Source organism: Canis lupus, chromosome 25 (genome assembly GCF_048164855.1).
Source record: "Canis lupus baileyi chromosome 25, mCanLup2.hap1, whole genome shotgun sequence".
Lineage (NCBI taxonomy): Eukaryota > Metazoa > Chordata > Mammalia > Carnivora > Canidae > Canis > Canis lupus.
The window spans coordinates 23083416-23105302 of NC_132862.1; the positions used below are offsets into that span (position 1 = coordinate 23083416).

At 35.6% G+C, this 21887-nt stretch overlaps 1 protein-coding gene across 14 annotated transcripts in view; it reads left to right on the forward strand.

The window, feature by feature from the left end:
• Positions 1-21887, forward strand: part of SOX5 (SRY-box transcription factor 5) — a 996739-nt gene that overhangs the window by 25195 nt on the left and 949657 nt on the right. The window contains exons 1-2 of one of the 14 annotated variants that reach the window (XM_072798661.1): positions 2123-2568; positions 18727-18998. The exons of 12 other annotated variants lie outside the window; for them this stretch is intronic. The gene's annotated coding sequence lies outside the window, so the exon portion shown is untranslated. Of the gene's footprint in view, positions 1-2122; positions 2569-18726; positions 18999-21887 lie in introns of those variants that run through there. One more of the 14 variants, XM_072798663.1, reaches the window with a different exon arrangement.

The following is a 21887-nucleotide window of genomic DNA, read 5'->3' on the forward strand; positions in this document are numbered from 1 at the left end:
CTTTTTAATAACACTGTATAATAGTTTTTACAATGTTTACAAAGAAAAATGCAAATATGTCTTTTGGAATGCAAGGCCAAAATACTTTACACAATTAGTTGCATATTTTATTGTTAAGACAATTAAAGGATTAAAGCAACTAGAGTACTAATCCTATGTTGGGAGATTCTTCAGATAATGGTCTCTACATAGTAACGTCTCTGTATAATTTTATTTAAGTACTACCATTCACTGTCTTATCTTTAAGTATGTGTTTTCACTAGCATCTTACATAATTCATACTTATTTTCATATTATTTGGCGGTATGATTTGGTATCATTTGAAATTTTCATTTTAGTTGACTTCACATAAGTAATTGTCTCAGTTTTTAAAACAATTAATGCCTGTTTTCTTAATCTTCATTAAAGAACCCAGTTACATGTGCTTGAAATGTAAAGTAATTGAATTCCAAATATTTTCTTAATTTAAGGAATCTGTGGCCAGTCAGTACCACTCATGCAATGTTATGTGTCAAATGGTTTATGAATAAAATAAAAATGAAGTGGTAATGTACATATCCAAAAGCTCACCACTTATCCTATCTGAATATCTTTTTTTGTGTTTGTTCTTACATGGGTAGGAAATGAAAGTAATTGCCAGAGAGACTCAGTGAGTAGTTTTTATTTTCTGTGTTTTGGAATTAGTGCTGTTTAATAGGAGAGGAAATAATTCAAAAATTTTTTTCTATGGTCAGTTTTTGTGACACTGTACCCTACAGCTTCTAACTTTCAGCTTTGGGCATTAATGCCTGCATTTCAAGAATGTCATCGGTTACTCTTGGAAAATTGATAGATTTAAGTGCAAAGCAATGTTTGAATATGAAGGTCTCATATTTACTTTTGCGCTACTTTCCAGTATCACTAACTAATGTCTTGGAGACAGTAAAGTCTTCTTGTTTAACATGATATGTAAGTTTTGTAGACTAATTTGTGTTATACATTTTCTTTTATCCTGGTTAACTAACTGTGATAACATTTCTTTTTTTCTGGCTTTGTAGTACTAAATGGGTTTTCTTTTCCTGAATGCCTTTCTCCTTGACTAGTCTAAAAATTTTAAAGCACAGAGTTTATGCAGGAATTGCTCTAGACTAATATTTACTTCCTTCTTTAGGCATCTTACATTGCATTAATATAATTGAGTGTTGTTTTGTTTTTGCAAAAACTAGTTTAGCTAAAATGGGGAGCCGTTTTGAGATACAAAAACTGAATGAATTGTACTACACCTTTAGTTCTTTGGTGACTTTATTTTACCTATTAATTACTATGAGTTTTTTCACAACAAATACTGTTTTTGAAATTCCATTGAAGAAATTTCAAAAAGAATTTTGAAATTCAAAAGGAATTTCAAATTCCATTGAAGGAATTTTTAATATTGTGATAATATTCATTTGCCATATAATTGTTCACTGAAGAATTTAAAATCTGTAATACATTGGAACATAAAATCCCCATAGCTTTTTTGTTCCCTATTAAGAAAAGTAGATTCAGAAAGCTTGTATTATAAATGTAGCATAGTACTGCTTACCAAAAGTTAGGAGTTTTATTCTTGTAGGAGTTATGCTAGTAAGTAATGTTTATATAATCCTGATAAACATTTCTCCATGACCGAATTTTGAGTGGAAAACTTTGTCTCCTAAAAGGCTGTATGTGAAAAAAAAAGAAAAGAAAAATAGAGCCTGCCCTCTGATTGTGTGGTGTGTGGTGTGTGTGTGTGTGTGTGTGTGTGTGTGTGTATGTGTGTGTTTAGATCCAGTTTAATACCAACTAATGCCAACATCTGGCAAAGAGATGGAGATCTGGGAATTTGTTGCTTGAAACCCTGGGACAAAGTGTTCTGATCTGACCAGCAAACATAGCTGTGGACTTGAACTGGAATCTTCAGGGGGCAGAAACATCTTAAGTGTCTGGAAAATTGGCCTGTTGAGTCACCATGAAGGCACTAAAACAAAACTAATTTTAAGCAGGTCAAAGTTCAGTGATTCCCTCTGGAATTCAAACTTTTTTTAAGAGTCTCATGTTTAAGTGAAAAGGGTCAAAGTTGATGCACTGTTACAATGTTTTGAATGCTTTCCCTTAAGAACAGCCACCCAAGCTGGGATTAGCATGAGGAACTGCAAGGCTGGCACTTCAGCGTCTGGGTTAAAAATATTTTAAAGCAGTAAATGCAGTCAGTACAGAGAGATCCCTGGGAGCCTTTCTATTCAAAAATGTGTGAGCTCAGGGCAGCGACTGCAATGTAATTTAGGGCAGTGTATGCTTCATAGCTTTGGAGAATATTGCTTCCCACTAATGTTCCATCAGAGGATGGTAGGATAGTAGTAATTTTAGAAGGTGGTATTCCTGTTTGTCTTACATCGAAAACTTCAGAATAAATAAAAGGACATATCAACTGAGCAAGAAATGTAACTATGGAAAAGTACCAATGAATCTAAATTTGAACTGAACAGATACAAAATCAGCATGGGTGTAGGAATATTTTTAAGGAGGAAGCTACAGGAAAAGCAACTTCCCTGGGAATGGACCTCACAGGTATGTATGATGTGTGACACAGAGCCTGCAGAAACTTTCAAGAAAGTGCCTTGTCAACAGTGAGGTGCTTTAACTATGATCAGATGTAATGCTGTTGAATATTTGAATTGAGGAATTATTTTAGGAAATGGAAACATAGGGGATTTAATTTCAGTAGCTGGAATTCAGATGATATCTGGATATCCTGAGGATGCCAAGCGATTAGCTGGTCGGAATTCCTTGAGTGAGATTGTATTGGGATCGGATGATGGCCTCACTCTAAAGTGAGGGACTCTAGGACTTTTGATGTTAAAATGTTATATACTGTAGCTTATTGCGATTGACTAGGCTTTTTTGAGACTGAAGATCTTGTTGCTGACTAGAATGAGACTTAAACAGCATTCTTAGACATTAAAAAGAACCTATTATTTTATGGGTTGTGTCTAGGAAAGGGGAGAAGAACATTTACCCTGCCTTCAAATTTAGCAACTCAGCTAAAAGCTCTGGTGCAGCTACAAAATTTGGCTGGTATCCATAGTCGACTAAACTCCTTATAAAACTTTGGTTGTTCTTATTAGCTATTTTTTTCCATGATACCAGTTGCAGAATAATTTTGTTGCTCTTCACCATAAGCCTATGATACTCACTTTGAAGAAGCTTTAATTATTCAGTTATTTATTCAGTAAATATGTTATTCCAATTTGAGGAATTACATTTTGCATTGTGTTTACTGTGTCTCAAGAGATATGAACTCAGTCGTGTCTGTTTATTTTAATGAGATAAGCCAGGCACATGTGATAATTTTTACCAAAACACAGAATAAAAATGCATGAAGAAGAAAAAGCTGTTATTATTGTGTGACATGATGACTCTTGTACAATTTTTAATCAGAAAGTGATCTGAGTTGGACTAAAAGGTAAGAAGATGTCATGCATGTTCTGTGTGGTTCCTTCAGGTTACAGGTTAATAGAAAGTAGTCTTTGATTGGATTCTCGAATTCAGTTGTGTTTATAATTATTAACATCGTGAATGCTGCTTATTTTAATGTGATGAAGAAAGAAGAATAAGAGAATCAGATATTACAGAGGTTAAATTAGAAAAGGTCAAATGCCAAATGTTTTCAAGAACTGGTGCTAGGATTATAATGCTGGGATAGTTTTAGGGTCAGTTCTTAGATTTCTGTGAATCTTAATTATGGACCAGAAATTTAAATTTATATGCAAGGAATTTCGAAAACAAAATTTATTTACCATCTGAGCTATATGAAGAGATATTCAGCATTTTCAATATTCAACTTATTATATTCTAATTTATTAGCTCCACGTGACGAGTTAATAGTTCTATCACAAGTAACCTTTAAAAAAATAGTTGTAGCTCTGAACTTTTGCCCCTCTGCATGTCATTGTGGGGAGAACTTTCAAAGGCTCTTAAATCTGTCTGATAGTAAAATATCCTGATTCGTTTTCATTTCCCTCCATCTCTAGGCTCTGTCAGCTGTTAAACTTGTGCTAGCCGACTGCTGGCTCTACATGCTGTGCTGATCCTTTTGTTTAACTGGCATTTCTCATAGCTTCCCCACTTAAACTAGCTATCAGAATCCTATAGGTCAACCAGATAGTTTACCTTATCGGAAGCTCACCTGAAACATCTTTTGAGGTAGGGCCTGTGATTTCATGACAAATAGTCACCTCAGTGGGGAGCTGCAGAGCTCACCTCTATCTTCCAAGGGTTAACAGTAACCTATAATAATAATTTGGTGACACAAAATGCTTCTTTTTATGCATTACCTATTTCCAGAGGCCTAATTTAGGTTTGTATCAAAATGGATATCACAAACAGTACAGCGTCCTGCTGAGAAACAAAGTGCTACTGACAGACTTTCTGTGATTCTTTTGGTGGCATCTGGGAGGGGTGAAGAAATACTGGGGAGTGAAGCGATTGTCAGTTGCTTATAGAGTAGCTAGGACAAGTCCTGGTGGAGAATGGTTTTCAAAAGCAGAATAGCTTTATGGAATTGTTATATCGGGAACAGAACTTTGTTCTCTTGCACTTGCTATGAGGCAAATTTTAGAACAGGGAAAACAGCAGAAGTGGTTATAACAGATACTTTATTTTTCTGTATGATTTTCATACTTCATGCTCTAGCAACAGTGACAGCGCTTACCCAGGTGTAAATACAAACATAATAACATGGTACTGGGAAAGTTTTAAACTTTTAAGAGTCTGATGAGAGTCTTAATTCCTCACCACAGAATCCCTGGTCATGCCAGCATCAGTCCAACTGGAAAAGCAAGCAAAGTTAATCTGACAGTGTGTTCCATCTTTAGCCCAAACATTCTAGGCTCCCTTATTGTCCTAGTTCTTTTCACAAAAGAAAGCAATACAAATTTATCATTATTATTTTTTTTTACTTAACTATACCCAGGAGTATTTGTACTTTAAATAGAAGCGTATGAAGGGTTGTTTTTCATAAACGTTTATTAGAGTTAGAATTTCTGGCTCTTCTGGCAGTTAGGGATGGGAAAATAATAGCAATATTATTTTGCAGAAGGGGTCTTGCAGCAAGCCTTCTTTTCACACCATATAGGCTAAATTGCCATTAGAACTACGCCTGGGAACTGATTTGAACCCAAATGTGGATGGTAAATGACCTGCGGTTTTACAATTCAGTGATGGAGATATTTTTACATTTCCACACTTTAGGTTCTGTGGCAGCTTCCAGCTGCAGCCTTTGCCTGGACTGTGCCTGGTTCTTGTACCAGGTGAACGGATGGGAGAATGTCAGGGAGCCAGGCAAATCCGTGAACTCCTTCCCCAGAACTTTACCTCCTGCTCCCACTTCAGCCTTTGGCTCTTGTGTGTTTTCTGAGAGTGCAGGGTTTTTCTTGGCCTGCCGCTTCCCCAAGTGGCCAGCCCTCGCCTCTTCACTCTTCTCTGGGGATGTGTTCCCAGAGTGCCCATTTCCCACCCGCCTCTGGGAGCACCACGAAGGAGCAGCTGTCCTTGCATTCCCACTCCTACTCCAAGGAGAGGCTTGGGTGCACAGGCTTCTGTCACATACTTAATTTCTGGATCTCAAACACAGCTTGTTCAGCTCTGCATTTTTGGCTCAGTGAACACATTGAACATGTTCGTATAGGTGTTCATCTTGGGGTACACCCATCTAGGGAGAGATAATAGACATAGTTTCTCCTTTCAAGGACTATTTAATGGCTATTGGGAAAAAAATACTGATTTTTTTTTTTATGCGCTGCAAGTGATATGCTCATGGCATTCTTTTTGATTCTTTAAAAAGCTGTGTAAAAACTAGAATTTTAAGGAGTTTCTACCATAAAGACTGCTTTCAGACACATTATATCTATTTCCTTATTTAATTGGCTATAATTCATTTCATAAGCATTTCTCATTCAAAGCAGGAAGACTTTCTACCACCATGGTCTAAGAGTTTGGCCACTTTTCTTAGGGATTGCTTAGATCTTCCTTGTAATAGCAGCTCCCTGAAGAAAACCAGAGAAAAGAAATAACATCAAACCTTCAACTGCAGCTTTTGTCCTATTTAAATTGCAGTAGATAATTTTGAAAAACTGTAAGTGGGGTGATGATGTAAGATGGACTTGTAGTTCTCCTTTCAAACTTTCTTCTAATTTTTGTGCTTATTTCAAAAGCTTTACCCAGAATGAGAGTGCATTCATGTTGTTTAATGTCCTTTGTTTTCATGGTATTGTTTTTTATAATGATTGGTGGATAGAAATGTGCCAGGGCCATGCTTTGGGATCTGAGCCTCCTTTGGACCCCATAGGATGTCAATGGACTCATTAGGATTTAGCCAAGTTTTATGCATTATTCATAATATACATTCACAGCGTGTGCACTAACGGCTGTCTCCTGTGTCTGCTTAGTCAGAACCATTTGCATGCTGTATTATGGAACCATAACACAGAATGCATTTAGCCACATTTTCTGTATTATCCTTAATACATATTGTCATCATATTCTGTTATGGGGTATGTGGTGAATGTGTTTAAACAATAGCATTCACTTGTGCATTATGATTCCATAAAAACAAATGTATAATAAAAGTCTTGATGGAAGTAATTATTGCATATGTGCAATAATAGTTTCTAAAAAAGCCTTCATATTATTTCTAGTTTGCTTTTATTGTTTGATTATCTAGTTATTTGTTTGATGTTGTTTTATGCCTGCTGGACTGATGTCCTGAAATTTTTAATTTTGAAAACAACATACCTTCTTTATCCTCTCATTTCTTATCTCATTAGTTTCCCTAAATGAGTATTTAAAAATATAATATTTAAAAGAGACTTGATGATTAGGAAAAGCATGTTTCCTAACTAGCAATTAAAGATCTGTAGGGTATTTGTTATAAGGAGCCAGTGCTCCATGTAGCAGCAAAAACTGTGTTATATATGTGAGAAATTAACATCGAATTATCTCCATATCCAGGATCTAGAGGTTCTGAGTTCCAAAGTCAACAGTGACTCTATTACATTTAAGGGGTTGGCACTTTATCTTTTTATCTTGGACACCTTGCTTGCAAAATGGCAATGACTACTGCTTAATTTCAGTAGAATATCAGATTCATTATGTCAGTTTTTTTTTAAAAAGAGTTAATTTGGAATAGAAAGAATAAAACCTAGAAATATATCTCTGTGTCACAGGTGTGAAGGAAAAAGAGTTTATTTAAAACTTTAGGTGGTAACTTATTGAAAAGTTATGCTGTAATGGAAATCTTAGGTGCAGAGTATAGTAAAAGGATTCACTGAAATTGTTAAATCCTTTGTGAGCATTACGGATGATTTTTCAATAGTTTGAAGTCATCTGGTTTCTGGTTAGCTACTAGTGAACTCAGAATATTCACTTTGAAAACTGTGTAATTCATTTGGTATCCTCCAAATCTAGTGCTTTTACAAACGACCACTTTTTATTTCGTCATGAAACCATTAAGGAACAGATTGAGAATTAGAATATATAGAAGATGGTAGTTTTACTTTGAAGGACTATTAGTCTTTTTTATTGATAATGACACTTTTAATAGTAATCTGTTTTACTTGTAGTCTTATGAAACTTATCTGTTTTGCTGGACATCATTGGTGAATTTATTTCAGGTAAACAATCTCACTAAAAATTTGAAATGTACCCATGGTGGGGCACCTGAGGGGCTCAGTGGTTGAGCATCTGCCTTTGGCTCAGGTCATGATCCCGGGGTCCTGGGATCAAGTTCTGCATCTGGCTCCACACAGGGAGCCTAGGTCTCCCTCCGCTTATGTCTCTGCCTCTCTCTCTGTGTCTCTCATTAATAAATAAATAAAATCTTAAAAAAAAAAGAAATGTACCCATCGTAATTCTCTTGTCCCCTCTTTTCAGCAAGTTTGATACTCTGCATCCAGATAAAATGTCTCTTTCAATACTGTCCATATTCTTTGGGAATCTAAAGGGTATATAAACTTGGGGTGCCTGGATGGCTCAGTTGGTTAAGCATCTGCCTTTGGCTCAGGCCATGATCCCGAGGTTCTGGGTTTGGTTCCGATGTTGGAACTGCTTCTCCCTCTCCCTCCCCCCCCCCCCCCCCCCGCCCCTTACTTGTGATCTCTCTGTCTCACTCTCTCTACTACATAAATAAAATCTTAAGAAAAATAAAAATAAAGGATATATAGACTTGATGCAAAATCTGACTAATGTCTTTTCTGCCTATCTCAATATATTATTCCCTATTTTTCCATTGACTTTTACATAGTTGTTTGAGTCATGTGTTCTTGTTAAGAGTCAATAGATTAGAATCTTCTGGTTCTAGATGTAATTTCAAATATGATGGATTGAATTACAAGTAGCCAGACCTCAGAATAGGACAGCAGAGGATATGCTACTCACCCAAATTTAGATATTTTGGTTGTCTGGAGTAATATGAATTTGTCAGATGAAGAGAGATAAATTGAGTACTAGGTAGATAAAAGGATGTACCCCCTTAAATAGATACAGAAAGGGAAAGGACCTCAGTGATTTCTATCTTTTTCTTTTTCTTTTTTTAGAGATTTTATTCACGAGAGACACAGAGAGAGAGAGGCAGAGACATAGGCAGAGGGAGGAGAAGCAGGCTTCATGCAGGGAGCCTGATGTGGGACTCAGTCCCAGGACTCTGGGATCATGCCCTGAGCTGAAGGCAGACGCTCAACCACTGAGCTACCCAGACGTCCCCTCAGTGAGTTCTATCTTAAACAAGCTATATTATTTCTACTTTCTTTTTTCTTTTAAAGACTGTATTTATTCATGAGAGGTAGAGAGAGGCAGAGACACAGGCAGAGGGAGAAGCAGGCTCCATGCAGGGAGCCTGATGTGGGACTCGATCCTGGGACTCCAGGATCATGCTCTGGGCCAAAGGCAGGTACTAAACTACTGAGCCACCCAGGGATCCCTTATTTCTACTTACATTTCTTTCATTTGATATTTCCTCTCAGAAGGCTTACTTAAAGTTGATCACTTTGTTCATCTTTTATTGTCAGTTTAAGTAGTTCCTCTGCCTCAAAAATCCTCATGTTAATTTGGGCTATTTTTTTATCCCACATTTTTAGAGAAGCTGTTGATCCTCAGTGTATATGTCTGGATGAAATAGAATGCCTAAAAATGTTTTGTTTGTATTTTTACTTATTAAGATATATTTATATATCAGATGACTAGAAACTGATTCAGTTTTTTAAACACAAAAATTTTATTCAAAGGAGTGTTGAATCTGAATTCAGCATAGTCACTTTCTAAGCAATATACATCTTCCAGTGATACTGAAATTGCCCAGAATATTCCAGGAGCATCTCCATTGGAGCTGCCATAGAGCAAACCTGCAGCATTATTCTGTTGATGACCTCAGTGGGCAAATTTTCTAACTTTGAAGAGTGTCTTTATATTTCAAAATTGTCAGAAGATAGATTTGAGCCAAGTTTGGTAAATAAAATAGGCAGGTAGTCAAAAGGGGAATGGGTGTGGAGGGCAGTACAAACTATGGCACTCAACTAACAGATCTGTTTTCATGGGTCAGTCAGTTGTTAATTGGAGGATTAGAAAAGTATTAAGCTCCAAAAGTGTTTTAAGCAATAGTAGCAACAGGGAGATGAGTACACAGTTCCTTAAGTTCAGTTTCCTGAAGGACCATACTTATTTGCCTGTTAAGATTTAAAGTAGGTTTAAAATATGTTACATTAACTTGTAAGTTATACTTTGCATAATCACAATGTATTGTGGCTTTTTGTGTTCATATATTATAACAGACGTACAAAAATGTGTCCATTTTTATAGATTGGTGTGCCTGTTCTTTCCAAATTATGAAAAATGTGGTCTTTCAAAACCATTAATTCTGAGCTAAGATAAGGTGTTCAAATGGAAAAATAATATGTCTTTTTGGGTTTTCAGATTATAATTCAGTATTTCCAGGGCCTAAATATTTTAAATGTAGATTTAATCGTTTTTCCTGCTTAATACTGGGCAGAGGTTACCTCAATTTTCATAACAATAAAATTTATTTCAGGGAATTTCTTCATCCGAGTTTATTTTTTGGCTCTTCAAGACTGGGCTGAGCACTTGCGGACTGGTGCAGTTGCTTGCAAATAGATCATTTCTGTAGATTAATAGTAAGAAACATTCACAGTTATATACATATATGTTTAAGTTAGACATGAAATTATATATATATCTACATACATGGATAATTTCATGACTAACTTGTATGCATATATACATTATATATATGTACATTATATATATAATTTCATGACTAACTTACATAATAACACATTTTAAAAGACTCATTTTGGAGATTTTAAAAAATTTTTATTTATTCATGAGAGACATAGAGAAAAAGGCAGAGACACAGGCAGAGGGGGAAGCAGGCTTCCTGTGGGGAGCCCAATGTGGGACTCATCCCAGGACTTAAGGATCACACTCTGAGCCAAAGGCAGATGCTCAACCACTGAGCCACTCAGGCATCCCGATTTTGGAGATTTATTTAATAATAAAACAATTATTCACCAAATCATATCATTTTCATTTTGGAGGGATTTTAGATACACCATGTCCAAATTCCTCACTTTGATACCCTCAGAGTTCCTTGGATTGCACCGTTATCAGGAATAATATTAGAAGGGTTGATACAAGCAAAAGCAGGTTCAACAAAGAATGTTGGATTAAAAGAAAATAGCTGAATGCTATTTTATTGCATATAATTTCAAAACTCAAATTAGTTAGGGAATTGCCATTTCTTGAGGATGGTTAAGAAATAGAACAAATTTTCCTAGTGAGTTGACTACTGGGGAAAATTCAAATTAGCGTGTATCCTAAAAATAAAGTTTGAATTAGTTTGAATAGCTATCAGTGTCTTTAAATTTGAACTAAGTTTGATTTGACTTTGTTAATAATTTTTGTTACCTCCATAGTAATGCCATGACCTTACATAGACAACTTCTTTGAGAGTACAATGAGATCCTAGCAGTTTTAATAGATTTTAACAGTTTTCTTTATCTCAATATTTTTTATGTAAACTTCAATTACATGTCATTGGTTTAAATTTTAAGACATTACTCTTTAACCTACTCTATACAATTGCATATTACTATCTTATCTTTAGTCCAGAGAAGAAAATACACTTATTTTGCTAAGTTAGGAAATTTATCCTTCCTCTATTTCTGTGTTTCTCCCTTTGTCCTTCCTTTCTCCCTTCTGTTTTTCTTGTACTTTATATCCCTAAATTAACTTTTTTTTTTAAGATTTTATTTATTCATGAGAGACACAGAGAGAGGCAGAGACATAGGCAGAGGGAGAAGCAGGCTCCATGCAGGGAGCCCAATGTGGGACTCGATCCTGGGACGCTAGGATCACGCCCTAGGCCAAAGGCAGGCGCTAAACCGCTGAGCCACCCAGGCGTCCCAACCTAAATTAGCTCTTATTACATATTGGATATTGAGTGGAGAAGGGCGCTAAAAATGGCCTCTCTAGGAAAGTTCTATGTATTCTTTTTTACTAGACTACTTCTAGTTCTTAATGGCTTAAATATATGCGCTCATTGGTCCTATAAGATACCGTACCTGGTTTTGTATTGCTGCTTCAGAAATAGCCTTGCAGGGAGACAATCTAAAGCCATCGTCTGTGTTTTCTTGTCTTAGGCGGCTTAATTTCTCTGAATTTCCCTTTCTTCACCTGTAAAATTGGGTTTAACTCATAGGATTTTTGTGAGCATTAAAATGAGTCACTTACTTGAATACATTTTGTAAACTGTAACATTCCAATAGATGTTAGTTGTTCATTCCTTGATTTGGTGAAATGCAGAGCAGCAGTGCAGCCAGACTTACAATTATTTTTGGTGATGGGTTTATGATCTTTTTTATATGCTGTATACCTTTGGTAAAGTTCAAACTTTATCGTTTTCAGCTGGAATGGCACTCATCCTGCAAGTTATAACCCCTGGGGGGAAAAACCCACAAGGTCTGCTTTTGGGTTATATTCATTTTGGTTGTTCTACAGTTTGGAATAAAGTTTCTGACGGTACCATTGAGTGTTGACAGTACCTTCTGTGACCTTTATACTTGAACTCTCTTAAGATTCTGCTTCTTGTTTTCTTTTTCTTTTTCTTGACTAATGTAAATATAAATTTTAGTTCAGGCCTAGGGGATGATGTGTATATTTTCTTTTTGCTAATAGGTATGTGGTATATAAATCAAGTATTTATAACTCATTATTTTGATAACATGCTACAGAAATCCCAGTAGCCATGTTTAATATTTGTTTTAGGAAATTTGCCACTGCAGACAAATTTATTTTAGACTGACTTCTCTGAAGAACAGTGAATTAAATGGTGGGGAAAAAAAACCCAATGTGGCAAAGTAATGTGATATATTATCTGAGTTCATGGGAGCCATTTGTAATCTTTCTTTTCTCAGAGGATTTTTAAAAAAAATAATTTTCTCTATTTATTGCTTGTTTCTGTTCTCTATATAGTATCTGGTGTCTAGACGTGGGCTTGTACTGAGGAGTTATAATTTCAAGTGAAGTGATAGGGACAAGTATTTCTGGGTGTGGTACCTCCATTCTGACTTTATGCAAGTCACTTGATCTCTTTTCTTCCTCATTCTCTCTCTTTCCTAGCTTGTGAAAGAAATAGTTACAACGTATTTTGCAAGACTGCTCAGAGGTATAAATGAGATAATGTATGTAAGAGTTCAAACACTCTGTCATTGAAAAGTGGCATATCAATACTAGCTATCAAAATACTGAGTATTTGCCTAGCAAAAAAGATGAACTATAATGCCCAGGCTTAGGGGAGTGTTTTGCAAAAGTTTCTCCAAGATTTTAAATTGGCTGGTAGAAATAGAATTTTAGAACTAGGACATCTTTAATTCTTCCTTCAAACCCATTGGAGGAAATTGAGAGTCCCATAAATAAGTAGGAAAATTGATCATAGAGCCCAGATCTCCTGGCTCTCTGACTGGGCTGTCTTCTCCAACATGAACACTGCGGGGTCCACCATTTGGCCTCCTTGGGTATTAAGATGTCTTTCAAATGAGAGGGATATAATAGCAGTAGCATTCACCCTTCTCTGAGAAAGGAAGGACTCTAGATAGGCATTTTCCTTTTGCTTTCTTTTTCCCCTGTGGTTATTGACAAAGCTTGGGATCATGTTGAAACTTGTTGCAACCACCAGGAAACTCTTTCAACTTTTAATAGTTATCACTCTGCTCCTAATTAACAAGTAGCAAGCATGATTATGCTCCAGTAAGTTGGAAAGACTTATCAGACTTTAATATTTAGATGAGGAAAAGACCTCCAGCCATGAAAAAAAAAAAATCCCTGTTGATATTTTCCATAAAAGGGGAAGTACAGTTCAAAACCAGCAGAGCCAACTCTGCCACTTTGTGTAAATGCAATCTTGAGACATGGCTATGAAGAGAGCGTGTTAGTCACGGCTTATATTAACACACAGCGTCCTCTTGAATTCATTGGCTTCCTTCTCATAAAAATGCTGCATAATGAGCCATAAGGAGGTTATTCTTTATGTTTGCCCTGAAATGAAACAAAAATGATACAAATTATTAAACTTGCATTTAGGGATGTGTGTGATGAGGATAGCTTTTTGTAAATGAATGTTTTGCTAGTGTCATCCATTTGAATCAAATAAGTAATGTGCCCTAAAGGAAAAGTAACTTTTAAAATAATATAAACTTAATTCACTATCTCTAAAATAATTGATATTTACACTTACTACAACTGGTGTTGACTCACTCTCTCTCGAAGAAATAGCTTTCTCTTAAGAAATAAGTAGGATATTTAGATCCCCTGAGAAATTAGTTGGTTAAGTGTTCATGTCTGGTTCCTCCAGGTACTCTGAGCTGAAGAGTTGGACCTAGATGTTGAATATGGTCCTGGGGAAATGTGACTTGAGTTTTTTACAGAATGTCAGAAAATTCCCTTTATTTTCTTTAGATTATATTTAGCAACATTTAAAGAGACAAAAATAATCTATGATAGAGAAAATGAAAAGAAATGCAGCAGTAAAGTCCACATTACAGGTAGTATTTTTTGTTGGAATTTAAAAACAGAATTGTTGTCTCAGTGAAATAATTAGAGGTAGTTCAAGTCATGTCCCAAACCAGGTTATGACTAGTTTCAGTGTTCTTGTATATAGTCTCAGCAATAAATATAGTCCATTAATTGGTGAATCAAGTTCTTACTGTGCCATGTACTATTTTTAGCATTGAGGATAAAGCAGTGAACAAACTAGGCCCTGGCCCTCAAGGGGCTTACAGTTTAGTGAGCATGACAAAATAAACTATTAATAAAGAAGAAGAAATAGTATAAAATGATAGAAAGTAGTTCTAAGGATCTGCTTTGGTTGGAGTGATCAGGGAAGAAGATGACATTGGAGTTAAAATCTGAATGATAAGAAGGGAAGAATCTATATGATGACCCAGGAGAACCCATTTCATTAGAAAAGAAATAACATTCGCTGAGGCCCACTGGTGAAGGAGAGGCTGGCTTGCTGTGGCAAGTTGAGCCCACTTTTCTCCTTTGTTTCTCACACTTGTTACACTTGTCATGCCTCCTCTCCCATCCATAATCTCAGCTCATGATCTTACATTCCATTTCTTCTCAAAAGTTAAATGAGCAAGAAGAGGATTCTCAAAACTTCTAGCACCGTAGCTATGCACCCATGCATTTACTTATCCCCTGCCTTCTCCTCTTTCCGTGTATAAAGAGTCACTAATCACAGGAAAGGCTGACTCCTCCACCTTTGCCCAAGATCCTACAGTCCTATTCCTTTCTGTATCCTGTGTTATCAGATTTTTTTTCCTATTTGCTAGGTCTTTCCCCTCAACCCACCAACTTGTTTCTTCCATTTTAAGGGGAAAAATACTCTTTTGAAAGCATTGCTTGGAAAAGTTACATAAATTTTTTCCCTCCAAGTTGTTCCCTTTCTTTTTTCCTTAAAAGCACAGAGGTGTTTGTATGCCTTCATCATATCACTGAAACAACTCTTGGCTTAAGTCCGCAGTGGCCTCCATGTTACTATGCCAGTAGTCACTTGTTAGTCCTCACCTTACTTGTCCCATGAGTGATATTGGAAACTATCATTTACATTTGCCTCATAAAACCTTTTTCAGGTGGCTTCCATTTCTTGATTTTTCTTGTACACACTAGCAACTGCCTTTCTGTTCTTTATTTGGTCCATCTTCATCACTGTAATCTCTAAACTTTGGTGTGCCCTAGGGCTTAATTCTTGGACCTCCTCTCATTTGTATCAAAACAAAAATCTTTGTTCATCCAGTCTAATGACTCTAAATGTCATATGTATATTGATGATTTCTAAATATATATCTGGACACCAGCTGTCTCCTGAACTTTAAACCAGCTACCTACTTGACATCAGTCAGTAAATGTCTAATAGGCAATTTAATATAATAGGCACAAAAATGAGCTCCTGTTTTCACCTGGCTTCTCTTAAGGTCTTTTTCCATCTCAGTTATGGCAACTGCATTCTTCCAGTTGCTCAGGTGAAATCCTTGAAACCATCCTTATGCTGTTCTTTCTTTAATATCCTAGTTTCTCAGGAATCTTGAATTTTCTGCTTCAAAATATATCCAAATTCTGACTGTGTCTTATCACTTCCTTAGCTACCACTGGAGTTTAAGCAGTTGTCCTCTCTCATCTGGATTATTTTGGTAGCCTCCTGACTGGTGTTCCTGTTAACACCATTGCCCATCTCTAGCAAATTTTTAACAGACAGAATGACCATTTAAAAATGTAGACAGATCATGTTTCTCTTCTGTTCAAAGCCTTGATGGTTCCATTTCTCTCATGGATCAATATCCATGATATTATAGTGCCTACAAGGCCATCGCAATTTGTTATTGTCCCTCCTTCAGGATCTCATAGCCTAATACCTTTTCTTTTGTTTAGTCTGGTCCATCCGCACTTGATGTGCTTTCTTTAAACACTCCTCACATTTTCCCACCCCAGGGCTTTGGCACTTGCTCCCCCTACTACGTAGAATACTCTTCTTCCAGATATCTTCATGGCTCTCTTTTTCTTTAGACCTTAATTCAAATGTATTTTCTTAGTGAGTCCTTCCCTGGCCACCCTTTCTCAAAATTCACCATTCACGAGTATGATTTCCACCCTTCCTCAAGAATTCACTTACCACCCCCCCTTCCCTTTCTCAGCATCCTGCTTAATTTTTCTCTTCAGCTCCTAATTCCATTTTGGATTTATTATACATTTTCTTAGTTTTCTTGCCTCCTTCAACTAGAATGTAAGCTCACTGAGGAGAGAAATATTTGCAATAAATTCTATTCATTGCATATGCCCAGTATTTCTGAGTGCTCAATTAATAAAAACGTATGAATGAAAGATGGGATGTAAAAGCATATGAACCAGAGAAAGATTAAGATAGCAAAAGTTGTACAGTGATTTAATGAGATGGAATTTTGTTTCAGGGTTTGTTCTAGGATGCAATACCATGCTTAATTTTCTGGCTCAGAATTGTTTCTAGGGCATAAAATGAGTTTAACTTTAAAAGAATAACAGTATTTTTAAAAAGAGTAAAGATTTTTAGGTCCTCTCTTGGAAGTATAATAATCATGCAAATCCTCCATACTCATACCTTATTTATGAAAGTTAGAAAATACATAAATGAGCTATTGAAGATTGCTGTATAGGATTGCAGAAGTTTTGTTTCCTAAATATTAATACAAATATCATGTTAAGGAAGTAAAACAACTTAAAGTAATGTTTTTTAAAAAAACTTACAGGTGTAAAAGAGAAGCATATGGTTGAACAGAGATTGCCATGAAATTGACAGATGATTAACATTAATTAAAACTTTTAATTAACACCTTGGAAAATTCCATAAAATGATACTGTATGTAAATGACTATGTGTGATATCTTTGAGCATTCTCTTACCTGTTTTACAGAAGAAAAAAAAATGGATCACAAAACTGCTTATGATACAATTTTCCCTAGCCCTGGGTTTGTTTTGAGTGTTATCTACTTGTGTCAATCATGCCAATTTGAACTGCCAATATTCTAAATATATTTGGCTGAGATATAAGTGATTCTCTGTGTTTCCTAGAGGAAAGGAAGACTACCTTTTAGTTTCTTATCCCTTATTTTTTTCAAGTATTTTCTGAATAACTATGGGAGAATTTGAGCTTTAACGTGGAGCTTTTTTCAAGGTGATTTAAAATCAAGTTTGTTTAAAATCTGGCTAATAAAATTTGTGATGAATAAGTCATATATAAAATAACACTGAAGTTTGTGAGAAACTGGTTTTCTGAAGGATTCAAGACACTGAATTGCACTTTGTTCTATATATGTTGAAACTACATTTTTTCTTTACTATTTGTGGTGAAATGGGAGTGATTTTCTACTTGAAGATAGTGGTGGTTGCTATAAATAAGATTTCCAGATGTTTGTAGAGGCACAGTTACTATAGGATTGGGTTATTAATTTTTATATTAATTTGAATTCTGATAACAGGATAGCTTTTTAGTGTTTTGCTGAGAGAATTGTGGTATGAATATAAACTTACCTGCCTATTGCTAATTTTTAAACCTTTGGGAGAGAGTGGTAAAAAACATAGAAATATGTTTTCTTTGACAGAAAACATTCATTAGATAACATGTTTGGTCAGGATTAAACATCTATTGGTGGTCCAGAGTCATCATTAAGGATATGAATTATTGTTCCAGGCTGTCATCTCTTGAGACTCTCAAGGACTGCCCAGGGTATATGACTCTCTATTATCTGTCTGCTTATAATGATTGCATTAAACTTCCTCTGCTTCTCTCTTGCTACTTTCTCCACCTTCCCACTTCCCTTATCTTCTCGCTGCCTTTCTCTGCTGAGTTTTCCATGCTTCTGGACTTGGATATTAGATCCACACTCAATAAATGATGACCCTCTTTTCTTGTTTGTTCTTTCTCTCTCTCTCTTTCTTTCTTTTTAAAGATTTATTCATTTATTTTAGAGAGAGAGTGCACAGGTGGGGAGGAGCAGAGGGAGAGTGGGGAGAGAATCTCAAGTAAACTCCCTGCTGAGAGCGGATACACCCCACCCCCAAGGTAGGGCTCTATCTCAGGACCATGAGATCATAACCTGAACTGAAATCAGGAGTAGGACGTTTAACTGACTGAGATGAGACATCCAGGCACCCCATGATGGCCCTCCTCTTATGAGCTGTATGGTTATGTAGAGTTATGAATGGTTTTTGGTCTTTTTGGAAATTTCCATTTTTAAATGCTATTCAGAATTTATTAATTTGCTACTCAAGATGTTTCCTCTTTGGTCAAAAAGCAGTAAGACGTGAGGGGCTAGAACTGGGTGTCACAACCATTTCAGATAGCTGAGGTTTGGAAAACACTCGATACATAACTGAGGCATTATTATAATTTAAATTACTAAGTATGATTTTAAAGGATAAATTATAATATGCCTGCTTTTGAAAGTTAATGTGTATTTTAGGTTCAGTATGGAATAATTTTTTTATTTTCTTGTTTATTGTTTAGTAAGTATTAAGATTTTAAATCATTCTACAGATTAATTTAAGGAGTTAGAACATTGCAAGTAAATAGAAAAGCTTAAAAGATACAAAAGAACAAATTTATATTATTATTTTTATCTTTTCTAGTGTTAGGAGCCTAAATGTTTTGAAGCTGAAACATAAAGAATGGAGGAAGAAACAAGAAATTATACTGAAAATACCAATTAAGCATGAATGTTGCCTGATTTATAATTCCATGTACAGAGATTATAAAGAAGAAATATAGCTCACGAAGGATGAGATGCTCTAAAATTGTAATTCTGACTATATAATTGAGAATAATCCTGCTGAGAAGAAAAGAAGTTAAATAAAAGTGTAACTATATCAGGAGCTCTTTGATAAGCTCAGAATTTAAAGGGGTAAGTATCAAAGATAGAAGGATACAAAGTGAGAGCTTATTAAGAATAGCAGGAACTTGAGGAGAGTTAATGATCATGGCCATTCATTCATTCTACTAACACTTATTGGGAACCTTTTGTATGCCACATTATCTTATTTGCACTGTGAGTACTAAAATATAATAATATCTTTGCTCTCAAAAATCTACTGTGATGACATTGGACTATACTATTAATAATTGACATAGCAGAGGAAGAACTCCTCAACTCTCATTTTGTTTCCAAACTGGAAGGTTGGGGATTCAGCATACTTAAGTGAAATAAAAGCCTATGATGGAATAAAGAATAGAATAAGGGGTGCCTGGGTGGTTCAGTCGATTAAGTGTCCGATTCTTGGTTTTGGCTCAGGTCATGATCTCAGGGTTTTGAGGTTGAGTCCCATGTCCGTACTCTGGCTCTGCTTGATGATTCTCTCTCTTTGCCCTCACCTCAAATAAATAAATAAATCTGAAAAAAAGAATGGAAAAAGAACTTCTTACAATAAGTTTAAAATTTCAGTCCAAGATGAATGTATATTTGAACTTACAAAAGAACTTGTTTATATCCTTGTGAAAAAAAATGTTGGGTAAATAGATAAATGATAGCATGAGATATTTCAGTAGATTTTTGGTAGTAGAAACAGCTGAACTCATAGATAATTAATTAATGGAGCAGCGTTATTAGAATATGGACACTAACCTTGCCCTTGTCCTTGAGTACTTGTTGACAACTTCAGTAAAAGTCTGCTCACTAGATCTTTAGGTGACATATATTTTGGAGTGGTAGTTTACATATTTGATCATATAATCAGGATTCAATGTTCAGATACATGTAAAAGTAGCATGTAAATCTAAAATGATAGAGACTCTTGAGAGTGGTTCCTTGGAAAAAAAGAATGTGAAGTTTAAATGGTTAAATAAGCCAATGGTTTGATGGTAGTATTGAAAGAAACCATTGGCTTATTGTTGGAAAGCCCTGTTGATAAACTTGAGGAGGATCACAGGCCTATGTTGGGACATCCCAATTGTCTTCAAATATTTGAAGATCTGGCATGTGGAAGAGATTGGCTTTATGTTGCTCTCAAAGAAATACCAACAATTAAATGAAAATAATTTTAGCATCATGAAATGGAAAGCCTTCAAAAAACTAGAGTTACCCAACAATGGAGAGGACTGCCTTGTAAAGCAGTGAATAAGTCTTGTTATAGAGAAAGAATTGGACCATTTATGTTAGGATAGGAATTATGGTAGAAAAATCACTAAGGTTTCCTGTTTTTTTTTTAAGGGTTTTTAAATTTTTTTAAAAATTTTATTTATTTATGATAGTCACAGAGAGAGATAGAGAGAAAGAGGCAGAGACATAGGCAGAGGGAGAAGCAGGCTCCATGTAGGGAGCCCGACGTGGAATTCGATCCCGGGTCTCCAGGATCGCGCCCTGGGCCAAAGGCAGGCACTAAACCGCTGCGCCACCCAGGGATCCCCTCACTAAGGTTTCCTATCTTTAAAATTGCATAGTTGTGTAATTTCACAAAGTTGTCGTGACAATTTGAGAAGATAAGAGGAATTTATTTGCTCTAGGGGAAATATGCATAGAAGTGGAGCACTTTTTTTTTTTTAACAGACAAAACTCAGTGGCAGTCCTGAACACTACAATTAAAGTCAGAAGAGGGAGTAGCTATAGCATTTTCCCTCAAATGTGCAGTTCCCAGATAAATATGAAAGTATGTAAAGAAACACGATGGTCTGAATTTGACCCTCGTTTGTCAGAGAGGAAAGGCATAGAGATATATTGGAGATTCCTTTAATTATTCACTAGTATTCTGCTTTTTCTTTGATTAGAAGAAATTCATGCCAGATTACAAACAAGAGATTTCATTTGGGAAAGCAACAATCCTTGCCTTTGTATTGAGTTAAATACGGAGGTTTCATCTGTTAGAAGAAGCCATGTTGGATTCTGAAGTACCTTAAGTACCTAAACACCACTTTGAATGTTCCTCAAATTAACCTCATTAGGTCTACTTGATTTTTTTTTTTCTATCAAGTTAACACAAAAGACTGTGTGGATTATAGAGTCTGAACAGATTCTACTTGGATTTAGATATAACTATGTATACTTGGGATTCTGAAAAATAATATGAAGTTCCTTATTTTATTGATGCAGACATTATGTTCTAAAGTGATTGAGTTGCTCAATGCAATTTTACTTGGTTAGAAACAAAGTTAAGATTAGAACCCAGCACTTCAGATTTTCAATGAATTCATATTTCTTCCTCTTGTACCATTCTCTCTACCTCTTCTTTTAAATTACGCTGAAGGTATGCAGTGTGTCAAGAAACAGAAGGGAAAAAAGGAGCATATATCCACATTGTCTTCATTAAGTTAAAGGTGTTATATTTAAGTCTTAAGCATTTTTCAGTTTTATTAAACTTTGATCTCTAGAAATAAAATAAGAGTCAGTTGTTAAACTTCTGTTCTGGTGAAAATGGGAGGGATGGAGGTAGGATTTTGTGGTTAATTTCAAAAAGGATTTAGAGCTTATAACAGTCTTAGCAACTTTCCTAAATTATGTAGATTATTATTCCAGTAGTAGAGAGATCAAGTATCAGTATTTTAGGACAGCTTTTAAACTGGGCAAATAGAAGACATCTGAACAGAATATCACTTTACGTAGAGTTGATTCAAGTTTCTAAACTTCTGGCAGAGAGGAAGGCCAGCATGCTTGAACATTTTGCTGCTAAGTTTTCAAGAGTCAAAAATCTTTTTTTCTTACGATTGTTCTTCCTCGTGATTGGAATATAGATTTAAGTAGTGGTCCTTCAGTGTTTTAAACAATAATTGATTCAATATTGGATTTAATCATGATAATGGGTAG